General features: G+C 37.6%; 1 protein-coding gene across 2 annotated transcripts in view; it reads right to left on the reverse strand.

Annotated features, from left to right (window-relative positions):
• CHL1 (cell adhesion molecule L1 like) overlaps nt 1–20,889 on the reverse strand; it is a 352,993-nt gene that overhangs the window by 185,419 nt on the left and 146,685 nt on the right. The window lies entirely within an intron of this gene.

Here is a 20,889-nt window from a genome sequence, read left to right on the forward strand (position 1 = left end):
TTCTTATTGATAGAATTATTGATGGTGTCTTCTTTCGCAAACTCAAGTATTTTGCAACAGACCACAATTTGCGCGAATTTCTTCTTGGCAGTCCTCCATGGACTGTTTTTCACAATAGCCACTTGCTTTTGTCTGAGGCTGTGACCCATCTATCAATATAAAACTGTACAGACTGAAACGATGAGAGCTCTATCAGGAAGCACTCTCCGAGATCAGAACTCTATGAATTAGAGTTAACATAAACCTTCCGTTGAAGAAGCCATCTCTCACCCAGGTGTGTTCCCAGCAAGCCTCCCATCTTTTAAAAAACCAACATGTGAAATGAAGGAGCTGTTTCAACCAGTACACACGCTCTTTTTATTGTTAACTCCCGAATGATTTGTGGATTGGCTCCTAACCTCTAAAAGATTATTTAAGCTTTTTCCAAATGCCTTCCCAAGAGTACATCTTTGAAAAACTAAGATTTTACCGCTGAACATAAGGACGGTCAAAATGAGTCAAAGATTTTTGTCATACCAGTTGTCTTAACTTAATGAGCATCATTCTAAAGAGCTAAATTCCATTTAGTAATTTTAACTCATTCCAGTGGAAACTACTAATTAAAGAGTTTATAAAATTACAATATGTTTTGCCCTTAGAAGAAAGATGGCTAAGATATCCAAGCAATACACTTCGTTTCTGTGCATTATTTGATGATCTTTTTGGCCTTATTCCAAAAGCTGTTGCCAACATGCTATAAGCAGATTGCAATGCCTCCGGAAAAACTGACACCAATACACTGAAAAGAAAAATTCCAGCCTGGCAAGAATGAGAATAGTCCTCACTGCTTTCCAACTGACCAAGTGACACACTGCACAGACTGTGCCTGTATACTTTTGTTTAGTGGCCTCATTTTAGTTCCTTTCAGCTGATTTCTTACACTGTTACTGTTATAATTTTCATTATAACGGAAAGAACTATTTATGTATGGCTCACAAAGCCCAAAACAACATTTAACATGGCCCCTAACCAGTGGGTTCATGGTACACATAGCTTGAGTATAACTGTATTTATAGAGATCTGCAGGCTAATAGAAACTTTTCCCCTAAATACAGGAATATAAAAACAGGCCATCATTTGTTGCATCCAGTGTGCTCTGTGTTTCCATAGTTACCTAGTCAGGAAAAGAAAAAATGAAATGTTTTCACGTGTGGATTCCAAATGAGATTTGCTGATTGCCCTACCTCATTTGGCACCCCACTCCAGTACTCTTGCCTGGAAAATCCCATGGACGGAGGAGCCTGGTAGGCTGCAGTCCATGGGGTCGCTAAGAATCGGACACGACTGAACGACTTCACTTTCACTTTTCACTTTCATGCATTGGGGAAGGAAATGGCAACCCACTCCAGTGTTCTTGCCCGGAGAATCCCAGGGACGGGGGAGCCTGGTGGGCTGCCGTCTATGGGGTCGCACAGAGTCGGACATGACTGAAGTGACTTAGCAGCAGCAGCAGCAGCAGCTACCTCATTTACTGAGACTAAAGTTAAATGATATCCTTTATACATGCCAATGATAAATTGGATATATTCTACAGCCAGATTCCCACATTAAGTCTGTTTAAGACATCTCTTCAAAATCCACCCATCTCATACAGCTCCTGTAGGTAGCTCTTCCCAATGGGACTCACCTTTTTACCTCCATGAGTCACACCCAAGACAATAGGGATCAGTGACCATGCTGAAGTTATCCACACTTTCACTTAGCAATTTCAAAAGAGTGTCTTGGCATTAGGCATGAAGACTGTAGCTACTGATCAAACTGATTTGTATGCTCACAGCAGCAGCATATGCCTGCTGAGCTCTCATCTGCTTCATTCAACTTTGGTTGAGAAGGCACTCACATTAATCATGGATTTAAGTTCTGTGCTGCTAATCCAATCACTGTGTGTGAGTGTGTGTGTGTGTGTCTGTTTGGTATTGGTATATATAAAGGGTTATTTCTGTGTTATTAGGTCTCCTTTCATTCCTTCATGTTGTGGGTGTATGATCTCCAAAAAGGCATATGAGGACAATTCTTCAGAATGCAACAATATTAGAACATATATATGCATATATATACATATTCATATTAAATACATATATTAAGGCATATATGCTGATAATAAAATATGAGCATATATGCTATTTTTATCTCATTGTATCTAATTCTTTTAAATTTGTCTGATTTTTTGTTTCCTTATGGTAAATATTAGCACACCATGAATCTGTACAAATCTGGGATATACATAGGTGGGAGGTACAGGCTTAAATATTATTTTATAAGGGTATGCACATACATGGGCTTCCTAGGTGGTTCAGTGGGAAAGAATCAGCCTGCCAATATAGGAGATACAGGAGACACGGGTTCAATCCCTGGATCAGGAAGATCCCCTGGCAGAGGAAAATGGCAATCCATTCCAGTACTCTTGGCTGGGAAATGCCAGGGAAAGAGGAACCAGGTGGGTTACGGTCCCTGGAGTCACAAAGAGCTGGACATGACTGAGTGACTGAGCATGCACATATGCACATACACACACATACTACACTATGCAGTCTAAGGTGTCTTTCTCATCCTACTTTTATTATATTTAGCAGGATATATAATCTTTTGAATTTGTTTGTTTAAAGCCTTTACCATTCCTCCTATCACCAGTGATACAGATACTCATATCTTCTTTTCCACACTTGGAGGTAAGTTGGTTATTTTTCAAAATCCCTGTTTTTCTACTTATGAGATATGAATAACCACACCTACCAAATGTCATGGGAGGAATTAGGAAGACTGAAAGGGAATCTGAAGAATTTAGAAGCATATTAAAACAATACAGGCATTCGAGCCCTTCTTGGTGGTTTGCTTTTACTCAAAAAAAAAAAAAAAAAAAAAAAAAAGGATGACAAAGAAGCTATAGTGCAGGCAAATCAAACTAGTTAAACTCTACTCACTTGTGGAAAAAATAACACAGCACACCGGAAGCAGAAACAGAACTTTCTCAAAGTAAGAGGCACTTAAAAAAATCGACCAGGGTCCACCTGGTGAAGAGCAAACCCATGACAAGTGTAAAACAGGAGCTCTGAATCAGCTGAACTCAGGTTTACATGTCTTCCTGATATGAACACTTTGCTGCCCTGAGGTTATTTAGATTATGAAAATAGTATTTTTCACACAATATGGCCTTTGCAAGCAAACCTATGACTTCATAGTTACGCAGCAAAAGAGTGATTTCTTCCAATGCTGGAGGAAAAAAATTACTTAATAATATGCAATGCTTCTACATAACACCATCCTAGGTTATTTTTAAGGTGAATTCTCCATACCCACTGAATTTACAACAAATCATATGTAAATTTCAAGCTGCATTTTAGATAAAATGAACGAGATCAATGGCTATCCTAAATATTTCTGATAGCTTCTACTCTATATTTAATACAGTGAATCTTGAGTTCCAAAATGGCAAATATTGATTGTTGCTGTAATCCCAGTACCATTGACTGGCAATGTAATGAAGCTTAAAAAAAAATTTTGGAAGAATTAGTGATTGAATGTATCAAAGTTACATGTATCAAAAATTAGTGTTATTTCAGTTCTTTAACCCCACAGTCCTAGGTATGAATGTCACTCTGATAGAACAGGAAGCACATTAACCAGTGTATCTGACAAAAGGGACACAGGAGCAGAAGGAAAAAGAGCCCGAGGAGCTAAAAGTAAAGTCACCATGGAAAAAAAAAAAAAAGGTGAGTGTGCACTTACTGTGTGATCTTAGGCTAGTCACAGAAACTTTCAGAACTCCAATTGTCCTGTTGGTAAATAAGGGATAAAGGTATCTACCTTGCAGTACAGTGTTGAGGGATAGGACTGACATGGACAAAACACTGAGCTCAGGGATGGGACCTGGAAAACGTTCAGTGACCAGAGGGGCAGCTTAGATCTCCATCATCACCAGGAGAGAGGCAAAGGAATCGGGAAGGACACCTGATCAGTGTCCCCAACTCAAACTCAGTCAACAGGTGGAAACCACGTGTTATCTTAAAAGGCAGCAGAGGAACCTTGACAACTGTTGTATAAGCCACCTGTGTGGGCAGGTAGATACATTATTCTCATGAGACAGAAGAGGATTTCTGTACAATGTGTGTGTGTGTGTGTGTGTGTGTGTGTTTTCACAAGTTTGTGAGTTCCTTAAGGCCAAGAAAAACACTTGTTTTATTAATTTTTGCTTCCCTAATACTCAAGTGCGGTGGCCGTCAAATTATCAAAAACTGGTTGCTTATTAAATATACACTGAATGAAAACGCATATTCTATGTATGCATGTATGTGGGGGGGGGCAGTATATGCATTTGGAACTGTCATTGATGTTCCTTTTCCTTTTAAAATGTGCCCGATTTCAATCTTTAACGACTGGAGAATTTCTAGTGACTTAAAAAATAGACTAAGAGCACTTCAGCTTTTAGTCAATATTTGGGTCCATATTCTTAAGACACTGGGAGTGAAAATACGTCTTTCTGTTATCAACTGACATTTACTTGAATAAATGAGCTCTTGATTCAAATCATGGAGTTCTATGCCCTCAAAAATCTGTGCCAAAATGCTTGGTTCAATTTTGTTTAACTGTATCTTTTTAAAAGGAAGTGATATAATATTCTCTAGGAAATAGACAGTAGTTGGTGGTACAATAAGAATAAACACTCAATGGAAATTCTTCAATATGCATAATAAAATAAAAATAAAAACAAACAGTAAATGTTTGCTTTTGGAAGTTCTTTACAAGCAAAACCTTAAACAAGCAATATAGAAATGTTGGATTTCTTCCTACAAACACTTCTGAAAGAATACTCGAAAAGAAGAGTTCCTATTCTTGACCACTAGCTATAGTATTTGTTAACTAAAAACAATTATTGACCTCCTACCGAGGATCATATGTGAATTTTTTCTAACATCAGTTGACAACATACTTTGGTGCTGGATGTTGTGATAAGCAGTTTATGTATTATCTCATGTAACAGAGTGCCCTCTAAGTTAGGTACCATTGACCATAATTTTATAGATGATGAAACAAATTCATATAGGTTAGTCTGTACAAACACACAATGAGAAAGAGTGGCAGAGTCAAGATGTGCAACCAGTCTTTCTCCAAGGCCTACTTTCTCCACTAGCCTACTTTTCCTACCACATCATTCACATCAAATGCCATGAGTTTGATAAAAAGACTCCATAGTAGTTATTTATCTATGTTCTGCCACATTTTGAGATATACATTCTTAAAGAGGTTAATAGCATAATATGATGAAATCAGCAAAGAATATTCCAGGGCTACCTAATAAATATTATTCCTAGCTCTGTTACTAGCATTGCCTATAAACAGAAAGTTTCTTAACCATTTTGGGGCTCAGTATCTTCATCTACAACATGACAGTGTCAACAGCGATTGTGAGACTCTTTTTGCCTCAAAAGTCAATAATTACAAGAAAAAATTTCTCCAGTAATGGAGCTGAAGGAGGTACACAGAAGGATAATTAAAATGTTGAAGAGGCTGAGATCATGAGACTCATAAAGAGGAAAAGAGGAAAACTAAAAAGTCTTTTGCAGGTAAAGATGAATACACAGAACATATAGATCAAAATACATAAAACCTTGAGAATACAGGAAAGTCAACATAATATCTTTTCTACAATCTTGGATTGTTAAAACTTACAAGAGGGACAATCCCTCAGAAATGAGTTGGGAAGCAATTCATACACAGTAGAATTCTACTACTACGACAGGTCATGTATGTTAAAGAAATAGTTTCCAAAAAGGTCAAGACATATTTTGGGCAATTGCACTCATAGTTTATTCACAGAAAGGAGAGTTTATATCTCAGTATTTGAGAACATCATGGAGAACCAATAAACCCTCTCAAGAATCCCTTGTGGATGGCTGGTCTAGAAGGGTCTGGATTTGACCAATGATATCAATTACACTCAGGTACTTTGGCATTTGATTCAATGCTAGTAGGTAACACACAGAAAGTAATTAATAAATAAGTGTCTGAATGAATGAGCTCTGCCACTTAAGGGCTGTGTCACCTTGAGGAAACTACTTAACTCCTGTCTTCTCTACAATCAAACGTGGCTGTGATTTCTTCTGTTGATGACCTGAAGAGAATCAACATTATTAAACAGTAGGAAAAATTCAAAAGGGTGAAATTTTCTGATAAAACTCCCAGCTAAGCAGCTATAGGCAGTTTGTTGTAGCAGAATCCTGAGGCGGAAGAACATGACCTGAGGCTCAGAGTGCATCTATAAGGCACAGATCCCTCATCACTCCCTCTGTGCTCTTCCAACCATGAACACCACCGTGGCAAAACAACCACATTTAACTACGTTCCGGAGTTACAGAACAAAGCTTGAACCCAAGCCCCATATGACACCAGAGGAAGAGCTGGAGCTTTTCTAAATAATATGAATTAAAAGTTCCACCTCCCAGAGGTCAGAGTCTCTCTTCTGGACCTGTTGGTTCTTCTGTTTATCACCTTAGAGTGTGATGGTCAGACACATTCCCCCGTCTTCTCAATATGTCAAATGCATGCAAATATTAATGGAAAACATGTTTGAAATGGTTTTGAAAGCAATAAACAAAAATGTCAACGTTTTAAGAATAAATCAAATCGATCATCTTTTAGATCTCAAAGAGGATCTAGATCTGATTTTATAGTACTTTCTAACGCAATGGAGATTGTCTTCCCAGGAAGTAGGAAATGTCCATTACAAATTGGCAGTAGCAATTCTGAAAACAACTGATTGAGGAGCACTTTGCTTTTATATATGCTCCAAAATGCATGTAACAATAATCTCACATAAAAAGCGTAAGTCTCTCAATCGTGTCCAGCTCTGTGCGACCCCATGGACTGTTGCCCACCAAGCTCCTCTGGCCACGGGATTCTCCAAGAAAGAATAATGAAGTGTGTTGCCATTTCCTTCTCCAGGCGATCTTCCTGACACAGGGATCAAACCTGGGTCTCCTGCATTGCAGGCTGATTCTTTATGGTCTGAGCCACCAGGGAAGCTCAACCTCAGATATCAGAGAAGCAAAGCTCCTTTGACAAAAGCCTGAGCAATTCAGTTGACCATGGGCAAGTGAATAGCAAGAGTAAGGCCCATTTAGAGATGATAATAGGATATGTTTATGTGGGGCATGCTGTAAACCAGGCACTGTTCTACTTTATATTTTATGAATTAATTTCATCCCTACAACTTTATGAGGTAGACACTTTTTTTTTGTTTTTAAGGTCCTCGTTCCAGAGGAACTAAGGCACAAAAATTTACATACTTTGTAGGGTTACAGAACCGTTTCTCCAGAATATAGCTTTGTAATTTTGATAGGCTTTAATACTGCCAAAGACATTACTATAGCATCAGAATGCTTTTAAAATAGACTCTTGTTGTTTAGAGCTGCAAGCTTAGTGACACAAACATTTCAAATCATGATTAAAGAAAGGAATTACAAACCATTAAAAGACACACTGAAAAATGAATTAAAACTGCTTGGGAGTCTTTCAGGCACATTTAGGTAGGACAGGAAGCTAACATAGCTGTTATTAGGACTTTTTGTCCCAAAGCATTGTACAGGGGGTCTTTGTTTATTCATTCAAGTATTTACTACTTGCCTGTGTCCTGCACTGTGCTAAGTCATGCCCATGAATGAGAGCCCTATGTCCCCCAAAAAGGAACTTGTCCAAACAAATCCGATCCCAGGATGCTATTCCCAATTTCCTGCATGAGCCACACTCCACCTGCTGCTTTGGTCAGAGTATTTGCTCACCTGGCTTTCAAGCCTAGACTGGCCTTCACTGTTCTCATACCACTGGCTTGTGGATCTCAGACTGTCCACTTCCTTCTCAGCTTACTCAAAGAACACCCAGCGCTGTACTCTCTAACCCCCTATGAAATAGGATGAAGATGCAATCCTCTGTCCACCTTTCCCAGATATTTTCAGTATGGTATGTATTTTAGTCCACCACAGTGAACCAGTGAACTTTCAAGTGGTTTCACTACTCCATCCATGAAAAACTCATTTTCATCCAGGAATTTCATTTTAGAAAGGCTTTTTAGGAAATGACAGTTGGTTTAACTGAATAACTGTGTAGGGCTTTTCACTTTATTATGAATGTAATAAATGTTCACTGTAGAGATTTTTGGTAAAATACTAATGTGTATGTGTGTGAGTATATGCATGTGTGTGCATATACATATATATGTATACATGTGTGTATATGCATATATACATACATATAAAAAAGATATCACCTATCAAACATAAATACTATTAACATTTAGTGCATTCCTTTCCCTAATTAATATATCAATATTCAAGGACTTCCCTGGTGGTACAGTGGATAAGAATTCACCTGCCAATGTAGGGCACATGGGTTTGATCTCTGGTCTGGCAAGATTTCACATGTTGTGGAGAAACTAAGCCCATGTACCACAGCTCTTGAGCTGATACTCTAAGGCCAACGAGCCACAACTAGCGAGCCCATGTGCTGCCACTACTGAAGACCACGCACCTTAGAGTCTGTGCTCCACACGAGAAGCCACTGCAATGAGAAGCCCACGCACCACAACGAAGAATAGCCCCCACTTGCCACAACTTGAGAAAGTCTGCACACAGCAACGAAGACGGAGCACAATAAAATAAATTAATAAATAAAAATTATTTTTAAAATATATATCAATATTCAAATAGTGATATAGCTACACACACAAATATATGCATACACATCTATGTTTATATACTAGTGAATATCTAAAAACCATAAACTGTTTAGCTAAACATAACATTAAGAACATTTTGCTTTATTGAATAATCTAATATCCTCTTATGTTCATATGTTTGGGCCAATATTCACATAACTGGAAATCTAGCTTGTTTATTTTTCAAATGTATTTTCAACAAATATTGAATGCTGGAGAAACTTCTTATGTCATAACATTAGGTGAAACCAACAAAATTTTATAGAGTTTGAGCTTGATTTTACTAAAAACTGATATGTATCTATAGCTACCTGGGGAATAACATTGGAAAAAACACATTATGAGCATTGCTTTTGTTGGGGGGACAGGGGCAAGGAGAGATTAAAGATGATCCAATTGAATAGACATATTTTTAATAGTCATAAATTATTTTTTGCATCAAAATAAACATGATAAGAAATGAAAATACTTCTCTCCCAAAGGCTGCATATTTATTTGAACTAGGTAAGTAAATGGCCCAATTTATCAAGTTGAAAAGAAAGGAACTGCATTCCAGTTTTAGGGCATAGGATGGTATGGGAAAGCAAAAGAGGCAGCTGAGAAGTAGTCTAAGGAAACAGGGCAGAGTCAGGAAGATATATGAAGTCTGGGGAAGCTGAAAATAAAGACAGATAAAAGATAAAAAAGAGATGAGACTAAAACAATGTAATCATTTCACAGTATCTATGTATATCAAGCCATAAGTTGTACACTTTAAATATAAACAGTTTTTGTTTGTCATTTATACCTCAATAAGGCAGGAAAATAAAGTTATATTTCAATTAAAAAACAGAGATAATCTCTAACATGATGATCTTATTTTATATACACTGATTGGCAAATGGAAACTGTGTTCTGCAAACTAAGTCAAAGAGCAAAGACCTAACTTCTAAAACTATGAAATAAATAAGTAGCAGAGCATGGAAAAATTATTCTAATAACTGAAAAAAAATCTAAAACTGCTACAAAGAGATGTCATAAGATGTTCAAAGAATAAAATACGCTATCATTTATTGATAGACTTTAAATGATATTTGAACTATCGACCTACTAATTTTCTATAATAAAATACTAATCCTAATTAACTGTAATGCAGAAAAACTATGCAAATTCAATGGCAACTCTCAAAATGCTTTTAATGGGGACCAACTCAAAATAATTCTGTATGAAGGGCTCCAGGGAACTGTGTACAAGCATTATAATATACAAACATAACTGTGTCACCCAAAAGACCAAATTAATAATTTGTAACAACCACACCAATACGCAGACCTAGACCCTGATTCCCCAGTGCCCCTTTACAATGAGCTCAGTACACAGGAGATGTCAAAATCTCTGAGTTAAAGAGATGAATATGTGAATTTTCAGTATAACTTTCTGGTCAACCAGCAATGATTGCCATGACTTCCACTCCTGCCAAAAACTGATCAGCAAATCAATCAGAAATATAAGAGATTTCTGACATGAAGAGATAGAAAGTCATTAGTGATTCTTTTAAAAATATTCATTAAAATAAAATTTATATTGGGTTAAGTAAGGTGAAAGTATAGTTGAGGATCAGCCCAGTACATTGAGGGTGAGATACATTTGGGGTGATAGAGAATAAGAAATAAAGTCGAAAGATACACTTTTGGTTGAAAATTTCAATTAACATTAACTTAAGATATTAAAAATAAACATTCAGAAAAAATTTAATGCAAACCTATTTTGCAAACCTATTTCAAGCTTTGTTCACCTAGGGTTAGGCCTGTTTCAGTTCTCTATGAAAGTGTGCATCTGCAATGATGTAAGACATTCAAAGCAAAATGAAGAAAAGACAGCAATCGTGGTAGTGATGGTGGTGTTTTTTTAAAAAAAGAGAAGGGAAGAAGGAAGGAAAGAAAAAAGTGTGCCTTAATTATGGGAAATCTCCAAGGTAATTTTTTTTTTTTTTTTTTTACTTTTTATAAATATTGGGGAAAGTTATTTGGATCTCCAATCTGCATTGATTTTATCCCCCAGGGAATCTGAAAAAAAGGAGATAGTATAGTAAGCACAATTTCAGTTAGACAAAAACTCTGAGAAAATATAAACTAATATATTAAAATCACTTTTCAGATATCGAATCCTATAGCAGGAGGACTACCATTAAGGTGAAATGAAAATTAGTGCTTTTTATGCAGTTAAGAGATTTTAAACACCATTAGAATCACAAACATATTTGAAAATCTGGAGAAAGCTGACTCTTCAGAAATATAGACACATATTCATGCATTAAATATACTGAACACAATTACAACAGTCTCAAGGGCTCCCCTGGTGGCTCAGCTGTAAAGAATCTGCCTGCAATGCAGGAATCGCAGGAGATCCCTAGGTTGGGAAGATCCCCAGGTTGGGAAGATCCCCTGGAGGAGGAAATGGCAACCCTCTCAAGTATTCTTGCCTGGAGAGTCCCATGGACAGAGGAGCCTGGTGGGCTACAGTCCATGGGGTCACAAAGAGTTGGACACAACTAAAGCGACTTAGCACACACGCACAACAGTCTCAATGACCCGTCTGATCTGGGTCATTCAAACTATTCAAGATAAAGTTCAACATAAAAAGAGGATTTTTCAGCCTTAAAACAGGGAACTAAAATATGTCATAATTATTTAATCAAATTTTATTGCAAATTACCTATCTTAACAATATGACATCTTACATTATTTTATAGCACTATATGATTTTTTTAATCTAATCCTAGAAGTAATTTTGTGTGTTAGTTTTATTAGGTTCCTTTCTAAATCAGGAAAAATACAATCCATTGAGCTAAGTTACTTCTTTAATGTCACACACAGCAAGTGACAAAGGTCGTGTACAACACCATATTGTGATTCCAATTCCAGTCCTTTCTCGACAATGTCATAACCTAGTTCATATGTTTTTTTTAAGTGGTTTTCACTTTGTGAAGTTACACAGTTTAAAATAGCACAAAACAAACTCAATCTTTTCCTGTGAAAGGAAAACTATTTCTTTTTTTTTTCCCCAAATCATCAGCTGGTGGTTTGTTATGAACCAGTGAACAAGCTGTGGACCATAGCTTTCTACTTGGGATTTTGTTAGCTTTAAGTGTTTGCTTTTATCTATTTCTGTTCAACGTGATAACACAAAAGTCGAGAGAAGCACCACTTCCTTAGTCTCTTCACATAATCTAGGCATCATACAGGAACTTAAAAGACAAGTTTCATTCTCTTCATTATATACCAAATGCTCTGAATTTATTATACAAGAGACCCTTTGATCCTTCAGAAACAAGCTTCTTTTTGAAGCCCTGGAAGCATAGTGTTCAAGAGGTCTCCTCCCAGAGGGGCCAGTGGGTCGCTCAGCAAACATTTTAAGCACTTACTTTGTATAGCTCCTTATTAGGGCTTTATAATACTACAGAAATTCGGGGTAGGGGGGAGAGGGAGGATCCATTCAAAGCAAAACAAAACAGAAGCAGCAAACACTAAGAAGGGTTCAACTCCTTCCCTTAGTGAGCCCTCGGTGAAATGGAGACAGGAGATTTTATCTAAGGAAAGCAAGGATGGTGGACTGAGGAGGGGCACAGGCAGGTAACTAATTGGCAAGTTCAAGACGAAACAGATTAAGGTTAAAATCACATGCAATTAACATTATTTTCTGTTTTCTCAAAGCCACATACAAGATTACAAGGTATAATCTAAACCCAGCTATAAGGATCCCACAGAAATCTTGAGTCATTTTATAATTCCAAAAGAGTGAAGAAAGGAGTAGCTGAGAGCTAACTAATTATCTGGAAAATTCAAGCAAAACATCCTTTCCTCTAATCCTTCCATATTCACAAATATTTTAGGAAATACTAGGCTCTAGAGACCTACATATTCTAAAAAATGGACCAATTTCAGAATAGCCAATTCCACTTTGGACCTTCATCTTCTTTTGGTTTGAGAAATGTAATATTTACAGGTTATTTCTTTTTTTTTTTTAATTTTATTTTATTTTTAGACTTTACATAACTGTATTAGTTTTGCCAAATATCAAAATGAATCCGCCACAGGTATACATGTGTTTCTTGCATGATTATTCACTGAGTATCCCTGGAGCGCATGCCACTGAACTGCTTCTGTGTTCTAGGGCAAGATTTCAATGGACACAGGGGAAAGGACCTGGTCAGTGAACGTTTTGGGAATTATGCTTTTTTCTGTCATTTTTACACATCAGTGCTCAAAATTAATGAAGTTTCTGAAGGAAGTAACAATTAGAAAAAAAGATTAGGACAGACTTTTAATAAATTGTATCAGACACAAACCATGTTGGCAGAAATTATAATTAATAAACAATGAAATGTAACACCATCCTAAAACAAAAAGCAGAAATCTCCTTAGAAACAATACACAGGGCTAATACAAAAATCAATGTTCACTGTGCTGGATGCCTGCAAAATTACACAATTAATCCTGTGTAAACTAACCTATCAGCAATGCACTCTGCAGGATTCCTGATAACTATTAGGCTGCACAATGTATTAAAGAAAGAGAACTTTAATGAGATCCCATGAGAACCTAATGATTTAAATCATGTTTTTTCCCTTCCTAAAAGAACATTTTTACTCCACTTAACGGACATTACTTTCCATATCTGATACACATGTGGTCAAATCCATCATTAAATCAAGTACCAAAAACCAGAGGACAGCCTATCTTCAGTCTAAAATATGATATTAAGCTGATATCAATGTAATAAGAGGATTTAGAAATCTACATGAAAAAGATATCACTTATATTCTTAGATTTGATAGTAATATACTGCTATCCTATGTCAGTGGGCTCTCACAGGGGCTAATGAGCTATTCCAAAATTGTATTACCACAAGATATACCACACAAACACATGTAGTCCTGTGGGGCATTCAATTTATGTAAATTATAATCTGGTTTATTTTACCTCAAAAACAACTAGAAATAAAGAAACCACTTAGGTATAATCGTTTTAAAGATATTGCCACTGTTACACATGTACTTATACTTACATAACAGTACAAGTAATGAGGCTTACATTCATGTAAGGGTACTCTTTTGAATATTTAACATATAAATAGACAAGTCTGCACGGTTTAATCAGAAAAACAGTTCAAAAAACTTTTGATGATTGGGGTAAGCCTTTTAGGGACTTTATTCAACTCTTAGGATTGACTGTAATTCCATCTATCCACCACTTAGATAGAGGCAAAGTGATTCTTCAAGCTCTCCCCTGTGCCTCCATTACATACTCAGGTAAACTGAAATTCTCATGGTAAAGAATTTGCCTGCAATGCAGGAGACCCAGGTTCAATCCCTGGGTTGGGAAGATCATCTGGAGGAGGGCATGGCAACCCACTCCAGTAGTCTTGCCTGGAGAATCCCCATGGACAGAGAAGCCTGTGGGCTACAGTCCCTGGGGTCACAGAGTTGGACATGACTAAGCACAGCACAACACAGACATATTATTGTTAAATATTCCAATAACTTCATTAAATTTGGTCTTGACTTCTTCTGAGTCTTGATTCTGTAATCCTGACAACAATCTAATCATAGATGAAATTCAGTTAGGCACTGTCCACCTCTACCCCTAACTGCATGCCAAAATAAACAGATGTATGGATGGATCAGTCTGTCTATTCATCTGCAGATCGATAAATACACAAGGGCACTTAATTGCAATAAGCAAAAGCAAGAAAAAAAGAAATGCTGTCAACCATTTTCCTGGAGCCCGTGTGGACATCCTGGAAAGCCCCACCTGAAAACTCACAAGTATCGGCTGGTTTTCTCCCCTTTGCCTCTGCTGCTGGAAGCAAACAGAGGAGAGTCCAAATATCACAACAAAAATTGTCAGCAGGAGGCCGGAGCAACAAGTACGCGTATTTTAAGGAGTAGAAAGATGGGGGAAAGAAGGGAGAGACAAAAGAGGGAAATCCAGGAAGAGAAAAGAATGTAGGTGCACTAAGGAGAGCCATTTGCCTGAAATGCTGGAAGCCTCCGAGGCAATAAAGTCAGACGACATTTCTGCAGTGACATGGCATCATGAAACCGCAGCAAGGACCCGCACATGTAGCACCATGCCACGCATCACCTATTGTCTTTCAAGATGATACGAGTCTTTGGGCTCTTATTTTCATATAATAAGAATCAAAAATAGTAAGAGAAAAGACAGAGGTTTGGTTTGCTCTTTTTATTCTCATTTAGCTCAGAAGCACAGTGCTCTCCTATCCGGTCCAAGGAACTAGTACGGATAGCTCAGCAGCATCACTAACGGAGCATACATACCTGCGCTACTCTAGATCCCAACCTCAGATTTAGCTTCTCAGGGCTAATATATCACTTCCTGTCTCATGTTTCTTCTCATATGGCTTTTCTAAAAACATACAGTTTTTCTAAAAACAGGCAGAAAATATTATAAAGGATTTACAAGACAGCTCCCTGCTTGGTTTTAATAGATGGGCATTCACAGGTGGCTACTGAAGAAAAAGTAAGATGAACATGGGGTAGAGAGGAGATGGCTAACATTTATATTCCCTATAGATCCTGGGAATATCTGCACCTGCTACTTGCTTGTATGATATAAATATTAATTTTACCTCTGAAGACTCCTAGTGAAAGTATTTACCTGAAATAATAGACATGAATTAACCTGATATGCATTCCAGTTTTCATAAAAATGTTTTAATTTTCAGCAAGACAATATTTTGACAAGGACTAAGACATGCTTCTTATGCTGTTTTCAAAACTCTCCCATGTGAAGTCTACTCAGAAAGTTATTTTTCTTTACTGAATTTTCTGCTAAATCCTGGGGAAAGGAAGAACAACTGTGGAAAATGAAGGGAAAGACATAAATCATAAGCACCACAGGGTAAAAATTTTCTCTGAGAAGTCACAGAAATATCTCCACTTTTAAAAGAAGACAGAAAAGCACTGACTCCCTCATTATACATCCTTAAGTATTGCTCTCTATTTTAGATATTAGACAAGTATAATCATTGTTTAGTTCTTAGACTGCGGTGTTGTGTGTATGTGTTCGTGAGTGTGATTATGAGCATGTGTGCAGGTGCGAATGAAATGTCATCATTTTGTGTTTGAGCCAGCTTGCACTTTTGGTTTACGTGCCGTCTTAGAAGAAAAAAAAATCCTTTGAGAATCAATTCAGGCCCCACTTTACTGGATGGTTCTCTAATTTATATTCATTATCAGGCTTCAAAGATATTAAATTTGGTTTAACTTAAGGATCAAATAAGAGACAGTCTGATACCCTGTGCAGCTTCCATCACAGCACTTATTATTGATCTATTAATTGTGTATCTCCTGAGCTAGACTGCAGTCTCTCTGAGTGTTGGTACCCATCCAGTTGCTCATTATTGTTCCTGAACTTAACACAGAACTTAGTACACACTCAGAGCTCAATATTAAATTCGGAATGAATAAAAGGTTTAAAGACGTAACCTCCCAGTCAATTAGTACCTAACACAGTCCTTTTCAGTTTTTTTTCAACAGATTTCTTGCACTTTTCTCTCCACCGAACTTTGCATGTAGCCAACATGGGTTTTGATTCTTTACTGAATCTAATAATGTTCACAATTGCAGCAAATACATTTTTAGCAAATGCTTCATGCCAGTCACTGTTCCAACAGTTTTTAAAAGAGTAATTCATTTACTATTATCAAAACCATCTTCACAGAAACCTTAACACAAAAAATGTAAGAAACATTCTCCCCTAGGGGCTCTAGAGGGACACAGCATTACTGACATTTTGATTTTAGAACTTGTAGTCTAAAGAACAATAGGCCTCCAGAATGGTGAGAAAAGAAATTTAAAGCCACTAAAGTGGTGGCCTTAATGGCAGAAAGCAAAGAGGAACTAAACAGCCTCTTGATGAGGGTAAAAGAGGAGAGTGAAAAAGCTGGCTTAAAGCTCAGTATTAAAATACAAACTAAGATCATGGCATCCAGTCACATCACTTCATGGCAAACAGAGGGGGGAAAAGGTGGAAGTGGTGACAGACTTTCTCTTTTTTGGCTCTAAAATCACTGTGGATGTGACTGCAGCCAGAAATTAGAAGACGATCACTTCTTGGCAGGAAAGCTATGACAAACCTAGACAGTATATTAAAAAGCAAAGACATCACTTTGTCAACAAAGGTTCATATAGTCAAGGCTATGGTCTTTTCCAGTAGTCATGTACGAATCTGAGAGTTGGACCATAAAGAAGGCAGAGCACTGAAAAATTGATCCTTTCCAACTGTGGTGCTGGAAAAGACTCTTGAGAGTCCCTTGGACTGCAAGGAGATCAAACCAGTAAATCCTAAAGGAAATCAGTCCTGAATATTCATCGGAAGGACTGATGCTTAAGCTGGAACTTCAGTACTTTGGCCACCTGATGCAAAGAACTGATTCACTGGAAAAGACCTTGAGGCTGGGAAAGACTGAAGGCAGGAGAAGAAGGGGACGACAGAGGATGAGATGGTTATATGGCATCACTGACTCGAAGGACATGAGTTTGAGCAAACTCCGGGAGTTGGTGATGGACAGGGAAGCCTGGTGTGCTGCAGTCCATGGGGTTGCAAACAGTTGGACATGACTTGGTGACTGAACAACAACAAAACTGGCGGTAACTGTTTAGAGCAACAATAGAAAACTAATACAGGGTGTGTAATATACAAATGTATAGATAACTCACATTTTAGAGGACCAATTTCTGCTCTTCACAAAATAGCAATTTCTTTTTACAAACATAAATCAGATCAAGTTGTTTAATCTGCCTGAAAAACTGAATAGACATTTTTTCCCCAAGGAGGAAATGCAGATGCCCAATAGGTACATGAAAAGATTTTCAACATCACTAATCACCAGGGAAATGCAAATCAAAACCACAATGAGGCATCACCACACACCTATCAGAATGGCTGTCATTAAAAACAACACAAACAACACATGCTGGTTAAGGATGGAGGACAAAATAGAACCCTCATATCTTGCTGGTGGGAGTGTAAATTGGTGCAGCCACTGTGGAAAATAGTATGCCGCTACTGCTGCTAAGTCACTTCGGTCGTGTCCGACTCTGTGTGACCCCAGAGACGGCAGCCCACCAGGCTTGCCTGTCCCTGGGATTCTCCAGGCAAGAACACTGGAGTGGGTTGCCATTTCCTTCTCCAATGCATGAAAGTGAAAAGTGAAAGTAAAGTTGCTCAGTCGTGTCTGACTCTTTGTGACCCCATGGACTGCAGCCTACCAGGCTCCTCCGTCCATGGGATTTTCCAGGCAAGAGTACTGGAGTGGGGTGCCATTGCCTGCTCCAGTGGAAAACAGTATGACAGTTTCTCAAAACACTACAGACAGAAATTCCATTTGACCCTACAATTCTACTCCTGGGCACATATCTGAAAAAAAAAAAAAAACACTAATTCAAAACATACATGCACCCCAATATTCATAGCAGCATTATCTACAACTGCCAAGACATGGAAACAATCTAAGTGTTCATCAACAGATGAGTAGATAAAGAAGATGTGGTATATACACACGACGTAATACTCCTCGGCCATAAAAAATAACAAAATTTTGCATGTGCAGCAACATGGATAGACTTGGATATTATGCTAAATGAAGTAAGTCAGACGTGGAAAGACAAATCCTGTATGATATCACTTACATGTGGAATCTAAAAAATACAACCAACTAGTGAATTTAACACAAAAGAAGCAGACTCACAGATATTGAGAATAAACTAGTGGTTACCAGTGTATGTGGTTTTTGGGGGGGGTGGCGGGGGAAATGGGGCAGGGGAGTGGGTGGTACAAACTCTTGAGTATAGAATAGGCTCAAAAATGTTTGTACAACACAGGAAACATAACTAATATTTCATAATAGCTAGGAATGGAAATTAACCTTTTAAAACGGTATAAACTTTTTTTAATTAATAAAAATTTTAATTTGCTTAACTGGCTGGACTCCTTTGAAGTTCCTATATTGCATTTAAAATCCATATGCTCACACACAACCTACAAGGCCTTATTTGGTCTGCCCTAACCTCACCTGTGCCAAGCTCTCCCATGCTCACTGCACTCCTGATCCCAGCCTTCTGTCAGTTCCAGATGACACCAAATTCATGACTTCTACCCTGCCTTTCCGCTCCCTGCCCCTCTGCCTGGAACTCTGCTCTTCTGGCTCTTCTATTTGCTTTCTTCCCTTTCAGGCTCGGTTTGAAAGTCACCTTCTCAGAGAGCCCTTTCTAAAGTAGGTTCCTCCTCTCGTTTTTCTCTATCACTGTCCTTGTTTCTTTCCTGTAATGATTTCATTGTTTACTTATTTATTGGCTGACATTTTCAGTAATGGCAAATTCTGGGAGGCAGGGAATCTGTCTTCATCTTAATGCTTAGCACAGTGCCTGCGATTTATAAACAGCTCGATGAATATTTGATGAATGAATGAATAAATGACTCCTTGAAATCAAAATTACATACACACACACACTTTGCTTGAAGACATCATTTCTTCTGTTTTCTACCTGGTAGCATAGCTATACCCCCACAGGTAAAGTTTTCTAATACTATTACTCTCCAGCATCAATCTGGTCAGATCATACTATTCAGGAGTTGTACAGAAGGTAATTCCTCCCTCGATACACATAGGAATGAAAGGGAAAAAAAAAATCAAGCTACTAAAAATTCCCTTCCTCTGCAGACTTTTAAACTGCTAATCAGCACAAGCAGCTTGTAGCAGATTGAGCTCAAAGTGTTGCTGAAATGGCACATAACTAATTTCAGGTGATTTAATATCTTACATTGCCCTAGTGAAAATATTGACACAGAAGAAGAATATGATTTGGAGTCTTTCTGCACTGCTGAATTCGGTGTTAGCTTTGGAGCCTCTATCAAGGCATTTCCATTAATCAACACTGCTGAAGAAAGGAAGTCTGGGTGTGGCATCCAGAAACCACTGCCAACTTGGGAAAATGGTAGAAAATGGGCAAATGCTAGTTATCTGGGTATGAATATTTAGAAGAACTTGCCAAAAATGTATAGTCCGCTTGGTCCATTTCAAAGTCATGTCCAGCAATGTTTCTTGAGTGGTCAATGGCACATGTCTGTGGAGGAAAGTCTCCCAAATATATTGTCAATACTCATAGACAATTAGTTTTGTTAAGGTAAATACGACGTTAAGATTCTTCTGGCAAAGTCACATCTTACTAATGGCATCTATAAGCACAAAGTTTTCTGTTTTGTTTTTGTTTTTTTATAAACAGGTCTGGTATACACTAACTGGAGCTCCCAGGTGGCTCAGTGGTAAAGAACTCACCTGCAATGCAGGAGACACGGGTTCAATCCCTGGAGAAGGAAATGGCAATGCATTCCAGTGTTCTTGCCTGGGAAATCCCATGGACAGAGGAGCCTGGCAGGGTATAGTCCTTGGGGTCAGAAAAAGTCAGACACTACTTAGCAACTAAACAGCAGCATATACTGACTATTCTAGGGTTCAGAGGTCATTATTTTATTCATAAGAGCATTCTCTAGTATATTATTTCATAAACAACTCTCATTAACTTTATGAACGAGAATAAACTGTTCTCCTGACAACACTGAAAATAATACAAAAAGCAAGGAGACTTTTCCAACTGCCATATAGGAAAGTCAAATTGAAATTATGGGACATCAAAAAGAAAAATAAAACTGTAGTATTTTGAATTATTGTGCCATACACTCGCAAAAATGTATTTCACCCTCATTGGGTCAAACTTCAAATACCAGTAATGCAATTTCTCTCACAGTACTTCAGTCTAAAGCTGTACCATTTGACACAGTTTTTAAATATCATTTGATCAGTAGTATTCCTCTAAAATACAGCAGTGCTTGTTAAACCTCATATTTTGTTCACATATTCTGGCAACTAGGTCTCAGATCCTACATTCTTAGGTTTAAAATATGTCAACTACATATATTCCCACTCAGAACATGCATTATACCCATTTTTAAAGGTTTAGGCTGGAAGCTGACAAATTTGATTAAAATGACTGATTCATGGAGTCAATAAATGAAAAATGAATGGAAACACTGAAAGTCAAACAAATTCAGAAATCATAAAACAGCAAACTCAGAAGTAAA

This window comes from Bubalus bubalis, chromosome 21, assembly GCF_019923935.1.
Source record: "Bubalus bubalis isolate 160015118507 breed Murrah chromosome 21, NDDB_SH_1, whole genome shotgun sequence".
NCBI classification, from domain to species: Eukaryota; Metazoa; Chordata; class Mammalia; order Artiodactyla; family Bovidae; genus Bubalus; species Bubalus bubalis.